The 21,475-nt window shown below is 33.9% G+C and overlaps 1 protein-coding gene across 1 annotated transcript in view; it reads right to left on the reverse strand.

Moving 5' to 3' along the window:
* The window catches only part of LOC133329525 (AP-1 complex subunit gamma-1-like), a gene marked incomplete at its 3' end in the record, with an annotated part of 142,701 nt that extends 128,194 nt beyond the window's left edge, over positions 1-14,507 (reverse strand). Inside the window, exon 1 of the mRNA XM_061538003.1 lies at positions 14,498-14,507. The remainder of the gene's footprint in view (positions 1-14,497) is intronic.
* Between the last annotated feature and the right edge of the window lie 6,968 nt (positions 14,508-21,475).

Here is a 21,475-nt window from a genome sequence, read left to right on the forward strand (position 1 = left end):
GATGAAATTTGGCACAAGTCACTTATTAGGCCCAAGCACGAACCCTATTGAAATTCAAGAAAATCGGTTCAGATTTAGATATAGCTCCCATATATATTTTCGTCCGATTTAAGGTAAATGGTGCACCAAAGTCCCTATATATCTTTCGAATTGCACGAAATTTGGTGTAGGGTACTGAATTAGGTCCAGAATGATGTGTGCTAAGTTTCAAGAAAATCGGTTCCGATTTAGATATAGCTACCATATATAGTTTTGTTCGATTTTATGTAAATGGGGCCCCAAAGTCGCTATATATCTTTTGATTTGAACGAAACTTGGTGTAGGGTACTGAATTAGGTCCAGAATGATGTGTGCTAAGTTACGAGAAAATCGGTTCCGATTGAGATATAGCTCCCATATATAGTTTTGTCCGATTTTAATGTAAATGGGGCCCCAAAGTCCCTATATATCTTTCGATTTGCACGAAACTTGGTGTAGGGTACTGAATTAGGTCCAGAATGATGTGTGCTAAGTTTCGTGAAAATCTGTTCAGATTTAGATATAGTTTTGCCCGATTTAAGGTGAATGGTGCACCAAAGTCCCTATATATCTTTCTATTTGCACGAAATTTGGCATAGAAAGAGAAAATCGGTTCCAATTTAGATATAGCTCCCATATATAGTTTTGTCCGATTTTATGTAAATGGAGACCCAATGTCCCTATATATCTTTCGATGTGCACGAAATTTGGTGTAGGGTACTGAATTAGGTCCAGAATGATGTGTGCTAAGTTTCGTGAAAATCGGTTCAGATTTAGATATAGCTCCCATATATAGTTTTGTCCGATTTTATGTAAATGGGGCCCCAAAGACCCACAACGTACCGTAGTTAATATAACCTAGCGTGTGCTCCTATATATTTTTTCTCTCAATTTTTAATACATTATGCACCAAGAAATCAAAATGTGGCCGATATACACAAAACATACTGAAATTAATATAACCTAACCTGTGTCAAGTTTCTATGAAATCGGTTTAGAATTCTATATAGCTTTTATATATATTTTCGTCTGATTTTTAGTAAATGGTGCACGAAACTCCTCATGTTTATCAGATATTTATCCAAATAATCGACGGGTGTCCGATTGATATTTGCTTTAAATTGATTTACATAATTTTATTCCATTGTATGAAACAACTCTATATCTGACCAAATGAAAAATGTTGTTTGCAGAATGACATGTTTATGGATCCAATTTCATTTTACTGGTCCTTCAAAAACGTCTGTTAGAATTCATACCCAAAGAATATACCCAAAGTGGTGAAGGGTATCATATAGTCGTCCACCCCGTCCGACTTTACTACTTTCCTTACTGGTTTTTCAAGGAAATTAATTATTTGATACACTTCTTTCGTATGAAGAATTTCATTGCAATAATTTACCTGGCGCCACAGATTTCGACAATTTCCCGTAATGCTTGTTACAATTCTTATGAATGAAATTAAATTTGTGTTTTTCCTGCTATGCAACTCAAATAAGGTCACTTGTCAAATAAATGTCGTTGCTGTAGCACATGAGTAGCATCTTCATTATTATTGACTTCATCACTTCGTTTCCCCGAAAAATGAAAATGAACCGAAAATATGAAATACAAACCCTACAGAAAAAAACTCAACACTTTCAATTGTCAAGAGGAGTTCCTAGGAGAAGGGATATACCCTTAAGCGAAGAACTTTACACCAAAACATGCAACACATGGTAAACAGCAGCAGCAGCAACAAAAACAACAACGACATCGTCATCAACTGTGATAAAATTCTGGTAACACTAGCAGTGAATAATGTCAGCTGAAAAAATGAGACAAAAAAGAGCAACAAGAAGAGCAAAAAAATCGTCATGTGAAGATGAACAACAACAACAGCAGGAACGACAAACAGTTTAACTTCATTCATACAAAAAAGTCATGCAGCAAGCAGAAGTGACAACAATAACAGCAACAACAACCACGACCAGTCAATTCAACTGAAGTCAGGCGACGAGACGCAACAACTCTCTCTTCTCAGCTAAAATGAAACAGAAGAACAAATAACAAAAAAAAAACAAAAACAAAAACAACACGACACTGAATTCGACATCCAAAACACGTAGCCCCAGCAAATGCACAAATTGCCGAATCGTGCTGAATGCATCAGGATTTGTTCTAACGTTGCAATGCATTGCACGAATACAATTGTTGAGTCCCTTCGTTCGGCAGACCTAACCCCACGATGATATGCGGCTAGCATTAATCACGTCGTTCTCTTTTGGTTCTCTCAAGGGCAATATTATGTACTTTCGTTCTCTCTCTCACTCTCTTTGAGTTGCAAATTGCATTTGTCATTAATGCAAATGTTTGTTCTATTTGTCCAAATCGGCTCCATTTGATGAACTCTATAACCCGTATGAATAAATGGGAGGGCAAGATGAATTTCTTTTTTCAATGACTTACACAAGGCGTGGATTTTTTAAAGAATATTTTTAAAGGCCTAACACAGGCGTGGATTTTTTAAAGAATATTTTTCAAGGCCTAACACAGCCGTGGATTTTTTAAAGAATATTTTTCAAGACCTAACACAGGCGTGGATTTTTTAAAGAATATTTTTCAAGGCCTAACCCAGGCGTGGATTTTTTAGAGAATATTTTTTCAAAGATTCCCACAAGGCGTGAATTTTTAAAAAAATATTTTTTCAAGGCGTGGATTTATTAAAGAATAGTTTTTCACGGTCTAACCAAGGCGCGGATTTATTAAAGAATAGTTTTTCAAGGCCTAACCAAGGCGTGGATTTATTAAAGAATAGTTTTTCAAGGCCTAACCAAGGCGTGGATTTATTAAAGAATAGTTTTTCAAGGCCTAACCAAGGCGTGGATTTATTAAAGAATATTTTTTCAAGGCCTAACCAAGGCGTGGATTTATTAAAGAATATTTTTTCAAGGCCTAACCAAGGCGTGGATTTATTAAAGAATATTTTTTCAAGGCCTAACCAAGGCGTGGATTTATTAAAGAATATTTTTTCAAGGCCTAACCAAGGCGTGGATTTTTTAAAGAATATTTTTTCAAGGCCTTAAAGAGAGGCGTGGATTTTTTAAGGAATATTTTTTCAAGGCCTAACCAAGGCGTGGATTTATTAAAGAATATTTTTTCAAGGCCTAACCAAGGCGTGGATTTTTTAAAGAATATTTTTTCAAGGCCTTAAAGAGAGGCGTGGATTTTTTAAGGAATATTTTTTCAAGGCCTTAAAGAGAGGCGTGGATTTTTTAAGGAATATTTTTTCAAGGCCTTAAAGAGAGGCGTGGATTTTTTAAAGAATATTTTTCAAGGCCTTAAAGAGAGGTGTGGATTTTTTAAAGAATATTTTTTCAAGGCCTTAAGAGAGGTGTGGATTTTTTAAATAATATTTTTTTCAAGGCCTTAAAGAGAGGTGTGGATTTTTTAAAGAATATTTTTCCAAGGCCTTAAAGAGAGTTGTGAATTTTTTTAAAGAATATTTTTTCAAGGCCTTAAGAGAGGTGTGGATTTTTTAAATAATATTTTTTTCAAGGCCTTAAAGAGAGGTGTGGATTTTTTAAAGAATATTTTTTCAAGGCCTTAAAGAGAGGCGTGGATTTTTAAAGAATTTTTTTTTTCATGATCTTAAAGAGGGGCGTGGATTTTTAAAGAATATTTTTCGCTGCTGCGCTAATATTTCGGCCGCATACTGTGGAATATATCTTTAACATTACAATTAAGATGGATGTGTTCACATTTTGCTAATATTGTTTGCTTACAGTTGTGTTGTCACTGTCTGATACGGCTACGACTGTAACAACAACTACAACAACAGCGGCAGAAGCAATAAAAGACATGAACAGCAACAAATTGACTCTTGTGGTGCACTGAGCCAAACAAATGCACCGCACCACACAACGCAATGCAACACAGACACCGATATTATTGCGTCACAGAGCTATTGTTGGATATTTTGAAAGTGCCCTGTTGGGACAAGGCACTAGTTTGGCAAGAGAGGACAAATTCTCTAACGAAATTTGTTTCTATAGAAAACAAAAAAAAAAAAAAACTATCAGAAGTAAGGGTTCGAATTTTACAAAAATGTCCAACCTGTGGATTTGAAATACTTTCTATGTGGATCTTCGAAATATCCGACTTGAGGGTTTTATATTTTTTCTACAGAAAGACCATCAGTGTTGTGGTTCTGAGAATTTTTTCTATAGAAAAAAGTATTCGACCTGTAGTTCTGAGAAAAAATCCTATTTTTTCTATAGATAATTAATCCAATAAGTTAATATTAATCCAAGTGTTCAGAATTTTTTCAATAGAAACCAGTAATGATAGCTCAATAGTCGGATGGGCCCGAATATATGATACCCTTTACCACATTGGGTACATACCAGAGATGCTCATATGTACAATATCCATAGAATAGAATACGAAGAATTGACATAGCATCTTTGGAGGACCATTGAAATGGAATTGGACGATTTGCGGACCATTTGCATAAAATCGGACTAAAGTACATATGTGCGCTATATTGAAATCTGAACCGATTTTAAACTTAACTAAAGCATTCTAGACTAAATTCCATACCCGCTGCAAAATTTCGTGAATATAGAAAAAGCATGGACTTCTCGGTACGCTATTTGCATAAAATGGGACGAAAATATATATGGGAGCTCTATCGAAATCTGATCTGATTTCAACAAAACTTCACGTACGTCAACCTGCAGTAATTTCAATACGGATGTTAACATGTGGTAACTTCAATACGCTATGAAAAATTTTGTTTAAATCGGACAAACATTGACAGTATGGTGCACCATTTGTATAAAATCGGAGGAAACTTTATATGTGAGTTATATTTAAATCTGAACCGATTCCAACAAAACTTGGTATACATAAATTTGGACCTAATTCAGTACGTTGTGCAAAATTTGTTCCAATCGGCTTAAATTTGTCTCTTTGTAGTTCCATTTACCTTAAATCGGACGAAACTATATATGGAAGCTATATCTTAATCTATGGCGTATATCAATCTAGACCTAATTTAGTACTCTGTGGAAAAATTGGTTTCAATCGCATTCATCAATCTGGGCCTAAGTCAGTACTCTGTGCAATTTTGTCTCAATCGGACCAATATTGGTAGTTTGGTGCACCATTTACCTAAAATCGGACGAAACTATATATGGGAGCTATATCTAAATCTGAAACAATTTTCTCCAATTTCAATAGGGTTCGTCTTTGTGCCAAATAAGTGACATGTGTCAAATTTCATCCAAATCGGATCATAATTGCGACCTGTGCATTGTTCACAGAAATACATAGACGGACGGACAGACGGACATGCATAAATCGACTTAGAAAGTGATTCTATGCATATTCTCAAAAGGAAACCTGTGCCTATCCCGTTTCATTTTGCCTGTTACAAACATATGCACAAAGACATAATACCCTGTACCACAGTGTGTTGAAGGGTATACTAATCAAGGGGCCCGATTTTTCATAAAAAAAAACAACAAAAGTGCAATGGGCGTGATTTTTTTCTATAGAAACAACCATCAACCCAAGGTGTCTGATTTTTGTTCTATAGAAAAAAACCAAGAGTCCAATGAGCGTTATTTTTTTTACTTTAGAAACAATCTTGAGTGCATGGAGTATCAGTCCAAGGGGCTTGAAATTTTTTCTATAGAAAAAACCGTGAGTCTTATGAGCCTAAAATAGTTCGTATAAAAAATTATCCGACATGTTTGTCTGAGAATGTTTTCTATAGAAAAAAGTATACAACCTGAGGGTCTTCGTATTTTTTACCGAAAAAGTATCCGACCTGTGGGTCTGAGACTTTTTCTATGGAAAAAGTATCCGACATGTGGGTCAGAAAAATTTTTTCTATAGAAAAAATATCCGACCTGTGGGTCTGAGACTTTTTTCTATAGAAAAAGTATCCGACCTGTCGGTCTGAGACTTGCTTCTATAGAAAAAGTATCCGACGGGTGGGTCTGAGACTTTTTTCTATAGAAAAAGTATCCGACCTGTGGGTCTGAGACTGTTTTCTATAGAAAAAAGTATCCGACATGTGGGTCTTAGACTTTTTTCTATAGAAAAGGTATCCGACCTGTGGGTCTAAGATTTTTTTCTATAGAAAAAGTATCCGACCTGTGGGTCTGAGACTTTTTTCTATAGAAAAAGTATCCGACCTGTGGGACTGAGACTTTTTCTATAGAAAAAGTATCCGACCTGTGGGTCTGAGATTTTTTTCTATAGAAAAAAGTATCCTACCTGTGGGTCTAAGATTTTTTTCTATAGAAAAAAGTATCCGGCCTGTGGGTCTGAGAACTTTTTTTAAAGAAATAAGTATCCGACTTGTTGTTCGGAGAATTTTTTCCATAATGGTTTCTAGTTCCTTTACCCAAATGTTATCTGCTGATACAATATTTATTACCATTATGATAAGAGGGGGGCTGTGTTAAAACCACACACACGCACACTATCTCATAAAACAGCCTGTGGAGCACAAACAAAACATTCGTTTTTGTTGGAAACTGTTTGGTGGGGGGCCAAAGCAACAAATATTGCAGCCGGTAGCCGACTAGCAGCAGAATGTACCCCCTACCTAACCAAGCAGAAACTCAAAGGCGCGATTTTTGTGCAAGCACAATTTAATGCTCTTTTATTCTCAATATTTTACTCTTGCTCTCAATTGTTGTGGTTAACGGTGTATGGGTGTGTGTGTGTGTGTCGCTCTTTTTTCTCAATGCCTCCAACAGGGGGGTTAATGTTTTGATTCTTATTGTTCACCCTCTTCGATTTGATTTTATCCATCAAACCATACGGTTTGATTCGAACCATGTTCGTGGTTCGTTTCATTTGCTGTTAAGGGGTTCGTTTTAATTTCGTGGTTATACGATTTATATTCGTGATGTGTTCTGTGTTACAGGCACATCGGTTGGTTGGCTGCCTGGTTGGCTAGCTGCTCTCAGCTAGAAAGATGAATGCATGAATATCTTTGGATGGATGGTTGGTTGGATGTGTATGAAGTGTGGAGCACATTCAGATACACAAAACGTATTGCTTTGTATTGTTGCTGTCTGTTTTCGTCGTCGTCATTGTTGTTGTTGCTGCTGCTTGTGCACAACAATAGCAACACATCATTGAGGGAAACGAACAAGAAGCAGAAGACGACGACGACGAAAACAAAAAAACTACAGAAACAGAATTCAGTTAGAAGAGATTTTTGCTTGTTGTGGCCCGCGACGATTTGAGCCAATTTAAAGTTGGCAGTTTTGTTTATGCCGTCGTCGTCCGCTAATGCTGTCGCGTTCAATTGTTTTATGAAAATTATTATCGCGTCGTCATAAACGTTTGTTGTCGTCGTCATCGCATCTCAGGCGAATGCAAAACGTATTTTTTGTGGCGTTAATTCGTTGTCATCGTCGTGTTTTTGTTGTGTTTTTCTTTTTTTGTGTCGTTCATGTTTTGTCTTGCTTTCTTAAGCGATGATCATCTATGATTTCTACGGTTTTTGACAGCAGCAATTATGAGTGGAGCATAATAAGCCAGCCTATTGCTTAACAGCTCATTGTGATATGGTGTGACAAAAAGAAATAAGAAACCCTTCTAAAGGAAGTTACAGAAAAATATAAACAAAAAATAATAACACGAAATCAAAAAAAAAAAAAAAAAACACAAAATAATAAACAACATTTGGCGTTGCTCTTTGCCGCCGTCGCTTGCTCTTGACTATTACCGTCGCCGCCGCCGCGTGTTGAGATCCATCAAATCAATCTTGTAAACGTGCGATAACGTGCTATAAACGTATGCGTGCGTGACACTTTTTTCCGACCGCCACATGTGTGAGAGTGAGTTTTTTTTTGGGTTCGTTTTTATTCACTTTTTTGGGGGGTAAAACTGCCCCCTTGATTTGCCGTTTGAAGTGCGTGTTGTGCGTGTGTTTGTTTGACGTGCCTGCATTACCGACGCAAAACAAAAATGGTACCTGTGAAAATAAAAGTGCCGTTATTTGCCAAAAAACCCAGCAAATGTCAACTATTGTAAACAAAATTTAGTGGCAATAATCAAAAGATAATCTTGGATTACAAATAAAAAATCCCATGTGGAGTAGTTCGCAAAAAACTAAAAAATAAATAAATAAACAATTGGGCGCCAAAATTTTGCCGCCGGATTTTGTAGCAGTGAAAAAACCCAACAATGCCAAACATAATTTTATATTGTCTTGTTAAATAAACTTAAGGTTTTTTAAACAAAAATCTCTTAGAAAACTTTCAACCCTGTTGGTTGAAAAATTCGTTTTGTAGATATAAGTGGCATTCCGGTTGGCGGGATTTTTATACCATAAAGTGAAGTGAATATTAAACTTGTTATTCAGCTTGCAATATCTAGAAATACTTCCCGGAATTAATAAATATTCATCGAAAACCGCTTAAAGTATTTAATTTAATTCTGATGAAGAATCAAAAGAAGATGTGGGTTTAGCCATGTCCGTCGGTTTATTTCAAGCACGATAGAGATTACAGAATATAATATAAAGCTTTGAAATTTTGCACACACTACATGGAATATGTCGGTGCACGGTGGCAATCGCATTTTCCAACCGAAAGGACCGTAATTTTATGTTCCTGGGCTTTTTGAGAAAATATGCAAAAAATTATCAACGTATTCCGCCAAAGTGTCTGAAATAAATCTGTTTTGGACGGTTATATGGTGAATCTGTATGAATCTATATTGATAATTTCAATATAGGTCCATATTTCGGCATATCCACCATATTACGCTCCCGACCCATTTTCGGTATTATAAAGATTTCAGACGCAGTTTTCCCACCGTAATGCTGCAATTTGGCATTCCGGGTTGTTGGTGGATGAGAAACACTTTGCAGAACTATTTTGTTACATGTCCATGTTGTGATATATCCCGCTTATAATAGTCTTCGCCCCATTCTCTGTATTTTGTACCCGAATCTCTCCACCGAATTGGTGGAATTTAGTTTCTTGTAGGGTAGGGTTTGGCATATACATATATTAGGTTTGGGAAAAAGAAATCCATTATTTTTTGTTCAAATGACTGTACTGACAGTTTTCTCGTAAAGTATTTCAGATTTATGCTCGTTAAAAGGGTGATATTTCGCAGTTTTTCTGTTTATTGTTTGGTGCTTTCAGTTGTGAGTTACAGGGTGTTAAAAATTAATGTGAACAACGGAAAATTTGGTACATTCTACGGGTTTTCTTTGAAAAAGGCGAAAATGCAAGCAAAGCGGATAAAGTTGTGAATGGTGTTTATGGTTCCGATACTATAACAGCCGATTATGTGCATTTTTGGTTTCGTAGATTCCATTCAGGAATGTTTGATGTTAAAGGTGCACCTCGCACAGGAGCTAAAAATCGACCATAAATGTTTTAAACCATTTACACAAAAAATGGATTTCTTTTTCCCAAAACTAATATTAAGAAGATCTCGCATACTTTTCGATATTTTGAAGATTTTAGATTATTTGGTGACCCGTTAGCTCCAGTTGTTTTTAAAAATATAAAAAATTTGAATAAGACAAACGTAATAGTACTAGTTTTTATCAAATCATATATTATTTCCGAAAATAAAGAATATCGAATAGCATCTTCTGTTACCGCTTAAACAAAATGTATAATATCAATTGAGCAGAATATTTGATTTGATGTACATATACCTCACAAGTCAAGTCTAAAAATATATATTATCGGTGACCCCGGCGTCTCTTCTACTATTTCCAATCTTATACTATAGCTTGAATACAAAGTTCTTTTCTCATCGTAATTATTGCACCCACTTATTTCATTGCTATTTCTCCAACAACCCTATTTGAGCCTTATGATGGGCTCATCGGTCCACTTTTTCAGATAGACCACCATTTTTTAAATTTGAATATTAAGTTTCATTCACACTTTGCTATAGCAGATCCGAAAAGGGAGCTTTTAAGTCAACTCCTTCCTGCCAAACTTCAAAGACCTTTTTATCAATTCTAACCAGTGAGCAGAACAGTATAGTCAGGCGGGTTGACCATAATCTACCCTGCTACCACTGAACTCTAAGTTTCTGCGCATATATATATAGCTCCTGGGTAATATTTAGCGATGTTTGCAATCTTTTGCCGGATTAGAGGTTCGCAGCTCCTCTGTGGCATCTTTTCATTTTTTTCCCGGAGTAAAACTTTACTTCATAAGATTCAAATTTTGTTATTTAAGACAGATCGCCTTCCCCAAGGAAAATTGTGTGATACTCGGCTTATAATTGTGGTATCTACAGCCAGACATGTTATGTTTCAGGGCCATTTCATCCCCGAAATATTATCTGACCATTATCGAAAATTATAGGCGTCGTCTTTGGCCATAACCGATCAGTGCGAAATTAACGCCTCTAGTGTGTTTATGGTAATACTAAACAATATCAGAATGGTGAATATTTAAGGATAACATTCACATCCAAGTACATACAACAATAATTGGTATCAATTTAAGTTCTCGGGTCTATGTGCTTCTGGAGTATATATATATATATATATATATACGTCATAGAAAACAAATTTTGTAATTTTTCACACAAAAGTAATTTGATTATCTAAATATAACCTTGCAAAACTTTTTCTATGCTTATTCTATGATCATACCCCTTTCTCTGTGTAAAATGTTGTGATGTTCGGGCCATAATTGTGGCCTTTAGAGCGTTCAGAAAAACAGTCAAGTTTTTGATCCATTTCATCCCCTAAATATTAATCGATCATTACAAAAAACAATAGGGGTCTTTGTTTCTACATGCAAAATTTCGTGATGATTGGTTCACAAATTATGATGGATAGACGGACGGACGAACAGACATGTCTAGAGATATGACGATCGGTATACTAAAATGTGAGTCTAGGACCAATTTACAAATCCATTATAATCTGAGAACATAGTTGTGTAGGGTATACAAATAGAGTGTATTTGGTCACAACTTCCTCTACCTCTCCTACGAAGGGTCAATGTTTGCAAATCTCATATGGAGTGAAAAAAGGCCTAAATTTGATAAAAATTTTCATTAAGCATATCAAGTTTGGATTTAAAACAAATACAATTGTTTTAAATCCAAACTTTGCTCATCATTATAGATTTACTGATACTATGTGGCTAATAAGTATACTTCTTTTGCTATCTTATTAAAATAATGTACAAATAGATACCCAATTTGTTCCTACCTTCAAAAGTCTTTGATCATGTCAAAAATAAGAGCCAATCAGTTACTTCTTCCAGCACCTCTCCAAAAACGAATGGAATATAGAAGGTATTATCTAAGCATTATTGCAGTTCCCCGCATAAGTCAATGTTTTGAAAATGTTGTAGAACGAATTGAGTATTGTATTTAATTCAAAATTTACACATAATAATCCTAGGTCAGGTAAGAAGATGGGTCTTGTATGACCACTTCTCATTTTGATTATAACGACAATGTGAATATGAATCTTTATGTGTTTATGACCTATAGAATGGTCGCTAAAATCGAAGGGTTTAAAGGTTGTCCAAAAAGGGCCCACTGATATTGCATACGTTGGCAATTTGACTATAGTTAAAAAATCTATATATAAAATATAAGATCTCCACAGGTGATGAATAATAGATCAATGTCTATGAGTCCGAAACGCATGTTGTTCATGGGAGAAATGTTGCGTTCTGTTTGAGAAACCTAGGGCGATCAATTTCTTTGCGTGAAGTCTTCAAAGATATTAAAGATATTAGGCTTGTCGAATTCCGATTTGTTAGAATTTACTTCGAACATTTTACACCATCCACGATGTGGTGTGCATTCGAAAAATTGTTTTAACAAAGTCAGGACTATTATATGGAGACTATGTCATTGTAAATTGTCTGCCAGTAGGTTGTTTATTTGGGAAAAATTGAATACGTAAGTGGCATAGAATTTCAAGGTACCGAAAGTTAAACTGGTCTATGCAATAGGTATTTATTAATTCCCCAACAATCCGAAATGCAAAATTACACCCATTTTCGAGTTAAGACCTTCGAAATGGCGGAAGAAATGTCAAAACATAGACCTACATTGCAATTCCTCTATAAATTCGGTTACAATTTTCAAAAAAGTGCTGTTAGAGCCTTAAATTTTATGAAAACATGTATTTCAACTTCCAAAAATTCGGAATCCAAAATTATATCCAAATCTCTAAAACCCTGGAATATCAAATTTCAGCCACTTTGGTGAGAACATGTTGCTAAAATCTTCCAAATATGTATTAAAGGTCGAAACTTTTATATGGGGGCTAAGGTTGATAGCCCAAATTACAACTAATCCCGTTGAAAAAGAGAGCCTCGGACCATCAAAAAAACTAAAATGGGGCTGGGCAAATTGCAACCCCTTCAGTTAGAACATGTTATTAAAATCTTCAATATATCGAAAATTGGGATGAACTTTTATATGCGGACTATACGAAAATGTCGACCGATATATCCAAACTCCAAACATCATAGTAGCAATTTTATCTTAAATATTTAGATCTCTATCGTAATTTTAACAGACAGACGGATTTGCATTTTAATCTGGTCAAGAATATTTATACTTTATGGGGTCGCCGAAGAACATTCCGAGGTGTTGCAAACGGATTCACAAATTTATTATACACTCCATCCTAATGTGGATGTTATACAAATATGTAAAATTTCACAAATATTAGATTATTAACGGTTCTGGAACAGAGCTATTAACATCTATGTATATCCGTTCGATTTTAAAGGCCGACGGACAAACAAAATACAACGCGCCAACAAGCTCTTCTAACACCCATACATATATTATATTTATAATTCAAACGCTCCAAAAAATTAAAATTATTTTTCTTTTTTTAATTTGCAGAAAAGAAAACCCGACAATAAATTAAATCTCAATGACAAAAGCAAATTGAAATAATGCAACAAATTATGTGTGAAAAATGTTTAGAAAATGTGTTTTCAGTTTTATTTTCGTTGTCGTGACATTGAATTAATTTGGTGACAAATATACAAAACAATTTGGAAAATTACAAAATAAATAAATAAAAAAAAAAACAAATAAAAATAAAAAGCACGGGTGCTAGTCCCCGCTCTAATGAATGACAGGTTGGCCATTACGGATTTATCTTATCTTTGTGGGTGATTGTGCTCTTTGGAACACAACGACGATACGCCGACCTCGTAAAATAACAACAAAAAAGTGAATTGAATCGAATCATCGGCAAGAAGAAAAAAAAAACATTTGGCTGGCAGACTAGTTGGCCAACAAAGAACAAGAAGCAGCGAGCGCCGTTTCAATAAACGTGAGCAAACGGATGCGTGAATGCGTGCGTGTGTGTGTTCGAGCTAGACAAGTGTTTGGCAACAAATTTGCCATTAATTTTGTGATTAAACAATTCCGCCTTCACACCCAAGAAAATTAAAACGAAAACACCAAAATCCAAAAGATATAAAACTAAACAACAACAAAAATACTTCCCTCAAAAAGAAATCCCACCTTTACCGTCGGTCGTCTAGCGAGCGAACGAGTGAGCACGATAGAGAGAGTGAAAGGTGTTCGGAAATCATCAATTGATAAATTGAGAAGCAGTGAAACACAAACAAAAACGAAATTAGAACAATCAAATAACACAAACACACAAAATTAATGATAACTAATTGAATCGCTTGTTTTCTTGGCCTGTGAAGAAAAAAATAATAAAAAAAAAAAACAAAAGTGTTTAATTAATTAATGGAATTAAAAGTGTACAACAAAAGAAATAATAATTTTGAAATTACGAAAAAATTATTAATAATCATAACAAAATGTCGTCATTTTCAATAAAAGTTAAACTAAAATTTGTGACATCTTTATGATAATTCATAAAGATTTATAAAAGTAGTGAGAATTTTGAAAAATAAAAAAAAAAATCTAAAAAAATACTTTAAAAACAAATAAAAGTATTTCAATTGTTTTTTCTGTTTACATCAAGTGTTCTAAGTTTTTTCCATTTGAAAAATATTTCATTTTGATTTTTTTTTGGAAAATATTGAAAAAAATATATTTTTTATGAAATAATCGTCATAAAAATTACCATAAGAATCGTGTTTAAGTGAAAAAGTGTGCATAAAAGTGATTATCCTAATTCAAAAGTGAAAATCCTCGTTATTTTGTAAAGCCGATTGTGATTGCAGTACCGTCGGCAAATTATAAGTCTTTGGAATTTATAGACATCTCTTAGCAGAACCTGGATCATCAGTAGCAGCTACCAACCAGCATCATGGATTGTGACTATTCAAAATTTTTATATAAACGTAAGTTCGATTTTTTTACATATGCATATAAAATGTGTTCGATAAATTCTTAAAAAAATCTCGTCGGTTGGTCTCATATTTTTCGAGAAAATTTGGTCTTTAAATCAGAGTTGAACAGAACTAAAATGAGAGGATGTGCGTGAGAGCGTAACTGAGAGATACATCATCGAAAATGGCTGACGAAAAGAGAGAGTGCTTTAAATATAACCCTTTTTGGTCTTATATTTCTCAAAAAAGATAAAAACTCCACGCCTCTTAGACTATTACTTAAGAATAAATTATAGAATATACAACATTTTGGGTCGAAATTTTTTGAGAAAAAAAAATAGACATTTGGCTATTTCAAGAATTTTATTCTCAAGGAATATCAGTCGAAAGATAGTCTATATTTTAATAAATATTAGAGTTTTCAAAAGTATTTTTCTCACACAATATCAGCCCAAAATACTTATATGGGCAATATTGCCAATTTTTTAATATTCCATTTTCAAAAAATCAGCTTTTTTGTTTTTGTCGCACATCTATGATTTTTGGTACACATATAGAGAAAAATGTTCTGACTCCGAATCCGTTCGCGATCAAATTTTTGGTTGATGCGCGCAAAAGTTATCGAGTTTTTAATTTTGGGCATAAGAAAAAAATCTTAAAATTACGCCGTTTATTGACCAAAAACGTTGATATATATCTTCCTCCGTAAAATAAGAATATGAATATACTATAATAATCACGATAAAGTTGCACATATTCGCGAAATATGAGAAAAATAAAAAATATAGCAAATTACATCAATATTTTCATTATATTAATGACATACACACACCTAAAAATTAATTTAAAAATATCTACATAATCTAAACACGATGGTGAATCAAATGATATCAAAATCACACAAGTCCGTGTAGCGGTTTCTAAATCAAAGCGACAACAAAACAAGATATTGAGGAAAAATATTTGTTTTTGGTTCAAAAAATAATGTCATCATATTATTTTTTTAATTGTATACAAGAAATTTCAGAAAAAAAATGTTGGGGTTATTCTGCTATTTTACCCGAATTTCGCCGAAAAATTGACATATATAATAATAATCACTTTTTGTGTATAAGTATACGCCTTGCGGATTATATCAAGACCCTTCCGATAAATCTTAGAATTCTATAAATAGGAATAAATCTTAAAATAAAATAATATTATGGAATATACATTTTAAATTGCGTGTAAATCGCGTAATACTCAAAATTATTTGATGCGCATGGGGTTTCCAGGAAGTACTGAAGTTTATCTTCCAATCCATATATATTTTGCGAAATTTCATTTGACGGCTAAGATGTGCCACACGTTACATTGAAGTACCCAAAAAATCGTAAAACGCGAATAATTTCCGAAAACTCCATTAACGCGCATCCGATTTCGGTGTGCACCCTAAAAAAATACATCGATCTATACCGATTTCAATGTGGTCCATTAAGAACCATGGATGTGCCAGCACAATCTATATTTGAGATAAATTGCGTACATCTCTCTTTCGGCTGAAGTTTTTAAAGTTCTCTTTTCGAAAAAGATCAAAATCTGTATGAGGTCATTTATTGAAGCGGAAATGATACACAGAAAACACAAATAAATCCGCGATATTTTCAAAAACATTTTTCGCCAAATTTCGTGTTTTTGGAAGGCCAGTTCCCGCCGTTCTAGTAGATGGATTTTCACGAAGAAGATTTTATATCATCCGAAACGTAAAAAACCTTATTGATCGCGTGTACCCATATCATTCAGTTGACAGATCTAAAAATTTGGCCCGAAAAAATATGTTTTTTAGAAATTTGATCGCACAAAATTCGCACCTTCGGATGAGTATTACTTTGAAGCTGTGCATACTACATACACAAAATACATATCAAATTACGCGGATTCGCGACTACAATATTCTTATAATCGATTTTTATAAATCCCTGTTTGCGTATTAAAGCTAGAAGTAAAATTAAAAAAACACTCAAAATCGAGCTTCAAAATGTCAGCATCATTTGTCAGCATCATGCAGTTAAAATTTTGAAAATAATACATAAGGGGCGTAGTCCCCATTTTGTTGGTTTCTAGTTTTCTTTTGACACGAAGACCGTGGAATGACTGGCTTAGTCACAAATCGATAGAGAACATAAAAAAACTGGTTTGCCTCAACCTGTTTTTACACATTTTTTTACATTAAAGTAGACACAGCTTCCACCAAAATAAAGTTTGGAGGTCAATATCATGAACAGTTTGCAACGACAGATCAATTAACCCAAAACTATTCACTTTTTTCATATACTTAAGTAATTCCCGAGTTATAAAGGGGTGAACCTCCGCTTCAGCTATGTTAAAAAATTGGCAATATTGCCCATATATTTTTCTAGAATTTATTCTCGAGATATATCAACGTAAAAGGGGCATTTTTGTCAAACACATATTTTCAGAATTTATTTTCGAAGAATATCAGTAAAAGAGGTATGGATATTTCGAAAAATAAATCTTGACAAATGTCAGTCAAAAAGTAGAAGGTTTTCTCAAAATAGTGTATATCAATGCAAACAGATCAATTTTTTATTTTCCGGGAATTTCAGACCAAAAAGGAGGTTATTTTTTTTTTTAAATTTATTCCTGAGGAATATAGGTCCAAGAGTTTTTTGTGCATTAATTCTTGATAAATATTACCACAAAATGTGTGGTTTTTGTTATATTTGTTTTGGACATATCAATGAATTGTTTTCCAGGAATATCAGCCCAAAAAGATGGATTTCTTCTCGAGGAATATCGGCACAAAAATCACGAATTTCTTAAGACACTTTTCTCTAAAAATCCTACGCCTTTTTATAACCTTCACCACACTGTAGTACAGGGTATTATTTCTTTGTGCATATGCTTGTAACAGGCAAAATGAAATGAGATAGAACCATGGTACTTTTCGAGAATATACATAGAATCTCATACTAAGTCGATTTAAAATTGCAAACAAGGTACAGGTCGCATTTATCCGATCCGAATCCGAAAGAAACGAAACTTGGCATAGCTCAATTATTTGGCCCAACACTATTTAAATTGGTGCAAATCGGTTTAAATTTAGATATAGCTCAAACATATTGTTGTCCGATTTTATGTAAACAGTGCAACAAACTGTCAATAAATGTCGGTTTGAGACAAAATTTTACATAGCCTTTTGAATTGAGTTTATAGTAAAGTGTGTTAAGTTTTGTTGGAATTGGTTCAGATTTAGATATAGCTCCCATATGATAGAAATGAGCCTACATAGCGGAGAAAATTTAATGATATTTATATAACCCTGATTTTTGACTACCGCAACCAATCTTTGACATGTTTCCATGTGTGTATGTTTGAGTTTATTGTCATGCTGAGACACCCAGTCAAGGGGTGTATTTACTTCAGCAAAGGGAACTGTGATGTTTTCCAACACATTTATATAAACAATATGATTCATTATATCATAAATCCCGTAAATAGATCGAACTCCATAAAAAGAAAAACATTCCCATATCATTATTGACCCACTTCCATGCTTTCAAGTACCCTTGCAATACTGAGGCTTAGGCCTTTAATTAATTGATAGTTTAAAAAAAATTTTGTTATTGCTTTGTTGTTGTTTTTGTAATTAAAGAGAAGTCCTTATTTTTGATGGCGGGCACTGGAACATCGGAATCCGAAAATTCCAACGGTGTTAGAAAGAGTACATGTCTGGCTCTCGTATGAACTAGGATTATTGACTTCGCTCTAAAATTAACAAAATGGTGGACCTTGGAAAACATATTTTTTGAAAATCGCCGATTTTTTTACAAAAAACCAAGTTAAAAAATAAGAAAGATCTTCATCGATTGGCTTTATCCTAGTTCATACGAGAGCTATACACTCCCAGAGAAACGTTACAAAATTTGGAACCGATTGGATTATTAGTTTTTGAGTTATCGTGCCCGCCATTCGCAAAAAAATGTTTAGAGAAAAACGCGTTTAAAGTTTGAGAAGCCCTTCAGCCGTCACTTGATGCTGACACAATAAATCGGCTATATCTCCAAGAGTTCTTGAGATGTTCACTTGAAATTTTGTAGAGACATTCTTTAATCAGTGTAGATTCGAATTATATCAACAAAAATGTTGACCCCGAGAATGGGGGGGGGGGTCCCCTTAAAGCACCAATGTGCGATAGTCTCCCTTTACATTTTAAGCAATGCGGTTGCGTGCCCGACGTCCCCAAAATGTCGAATAATAGGTGGTTCCACTCTCCTGAGGCAACGCCTTAATATGGACCCATATTAATAATTTTCATAAGGAGATTTTTTACTTAACGAGAATCCAAAATATCAAATTAAAGCAAGTTCGATTGTAAAACATGTTTATGAGGGCTACCCTAAAAAATGGACCAATATTGATAATTTTTGGTAAGAATATTTTCTATTAGATTGCAAAATGTGTCCAAACGCTTCAAGAAATAGAACATTGGGGTATAATATGGTGTACCCAAAAAGACCGATATATTCCATTTCCAATACTAAATGTCTGAGGAGCAGTAGCAATGTATGTGCGAAATTCCAAAGCTCTGTCTTCAATATTGCGAGCTCAGTCGGACGGATATGTACAAATCGGCAATGAATAGCCATTAAGAATAATTGAGTTAATATTTCATTATTAATTATAAACGACTTTATTCCATAATTATTTAGCACTTTTTTCTGTCACTTTTTAAAAATGTTTAGCAATTTCTAGCATTTTTTCTCAACAAAGTTTTGGCAACACTGCTCACAACTGAATGTACCAAGCCAAAAATCAGCAATATATTTTTTTACTGCGAAATGTCACCCTTCCAACGAGTATACATCTGAAATTGTTTGATCGATACTTTACGAAAAATCTATCAGTACAATCATCTGCGAAAAATAATGGATTTATTTTTCCCCAACCTAATATATAATGCATACTCGCCGGCTACAGGGATATAGGTCCATATTTTAACATATACAGGTTGGACTGACATATTTTACATTTAATATTCTATTATCCATCAAATAATGCTTAATTCCCTGCAATAGTTTATTTAAAAATAATCTTGTGTGGGATCCATTTTACTGTCTGGCATTCATGCAATTGTAGGTAAGGCATCAATGCCTAAGGATGATTCTACGGTATGTCGTATGACGTTATTGTATTTTCAGTTCAGGCACGGCATTAATGTTCTGTGGCAACTTCCAATGTTTGGCAAAATTTCTCTGAGAGCCAGCATCGACCACGATTAAATTCATTTCAAGTTTTCCACAGTTCCACAGAAAGTAGTCCTCGCAATGATACACTGATGGCAATTGCAGCCGAAACTTACCTTTGACGGGTCCAGACATGAGTAATGACTACTGGCATTTTCTATGATTTTAAACGGGTTGCTCGAATAAAGTGCACTAGGCGTGTGCACAGAAAATCGAAGAAAATGAAACATACAAAATCCGACATTGATTTTTGAAAACCACCGTAATGTCAATCTTTGACTATAGACCCAAATCTAGGTATTTTGATGGCCCTGGGTGCAAATGATACTACATACAATTATTAACCCTTTGAGCCCCGATTTTCTCCGCAATCTTAGAACAAATTTCTGTTCACAGAATTAATGCAACTATCCTTAGTAGGATATGAACAAAATTTGACATCGCTACATCCTTGCATTCGTGAGATATGGTACATTTTATCGGAAAAATTAAAGTCCAATATGAAGAAAACCAAATTTAAAATCGACAGAAAAATAAATTTGAATTATTCTCTGTATTCATTTTTACAAGAATCAAAAATAATTCTGATGGCAGAATTCATGCAATTTGAATACGAAGCGATTTTAATAATTTGTACTGTATACACAAATTAGTACTGTACACAAATTTACCCTCTTCTCTATATTGAAAAGCTCATAACTTCACCAAAATTTAGATTTTTCTTTTGATATGTGTCGTCCATAATCAGGTCTTGACATATGAAATCCAAATAATATATATATCTATAAGCTCTAAAATATATTATATAAGCTCTAAAATATATTGTTGCCTGTGGGCAACATTGGGCCAAAAATGATTAATATAAGCCCACATTTAGTCTCAGTATGGTAACCCAGGTACCGACCGATTTTGTTATATACAAATAATACTTAAAGCCTACTTGTTGTTAGTTTTGAATGGAGTTTATAATTCTTAGTCAATCAGTTCTATTTTTTGGATCAATATTTGTTATTGAGACTTTAGGAATATTTGTTCAAAGGCCACATAAGATCGGGGTATAAAAAATCCCACATCAGTTCCACAAAAATCATCGAAATTTGCAATCGGTTGGTATACTTTTCTGCAGGCATCCTAGCAATATTTTCTCGTGATTATTTATAATATATATTTTTTGTTTATCTGTCGATTTTGTAATATTTTTTTTTTTTTCGAAGAAGTTAAAAGCTATTTTTAGGGTACTTCTAGATTGATCCACCTCTCCAAAGCTAATGTACACTAATTTGAGTTGATCTACTTTGTTTTGCTGAAAGTGTTTTTGTTTTTATTTTTCCTGGCGTTTATGTTAATGTCTAAATGATAAATTACTTTCTGGCTACTTTCAGTATTTTACCGCCGTTAATGTAAATTTGGAAACAATTAGTCGCTTTTAAGAAGTTTATGTTTTGTTTTGTGTGTGTGTTCGAAAGATTTATGTTTTGCATTTCGGTTTGGCCGACGTCTGACTGAACGTCGTGGCCTTTTAACTGTCTGTCTGACTGTGCGTGAGTTTTGATATAATTGTTAATTATTATTAAAATTTATGGGGGCAAACAAAAAAGCAAAGCATTATTTTAAATAATTTATGTAAATAATTAAATGTATTTTACTTAAAACGGTTTTCAGTTAAAATATTAAATTACTTGGCAGATTTGAGTAAAGAATCCCCTTTTTTAATTTTCTTATTCTTTTTAAAATGATTTAGTTTTTAATAAAAAATTGCACATAATTTTCCCAAACCCTACCACTAAGTGTACGAACAAATTTATTAAATTATTATAACCAAAATTTGTTTTTGTTTCGGTTCACATGTTTTATTTATTCAGTTCGTTTTTTTGAAATGTGTCTTTTCAGCATTTTTTCATCATCACTCATTCAGTG

Source organism: Musca vetustissima, unplaced genomic scaffold (genome assembly GCF_032173495.1).
Source record: "Musca vetustissima isolate MV318-11 ecotype Yass unplaced genomic scaffold, APGP_CSIRO_Mvet_v1 utg4128, whole genome shotgun sequence".
NCBI classification, from domain to species: Eukaryota; Metazoa; Arthropoda; class Insecta; order Diptera; family Muscidae; genus Musca; species Musca vetustissima.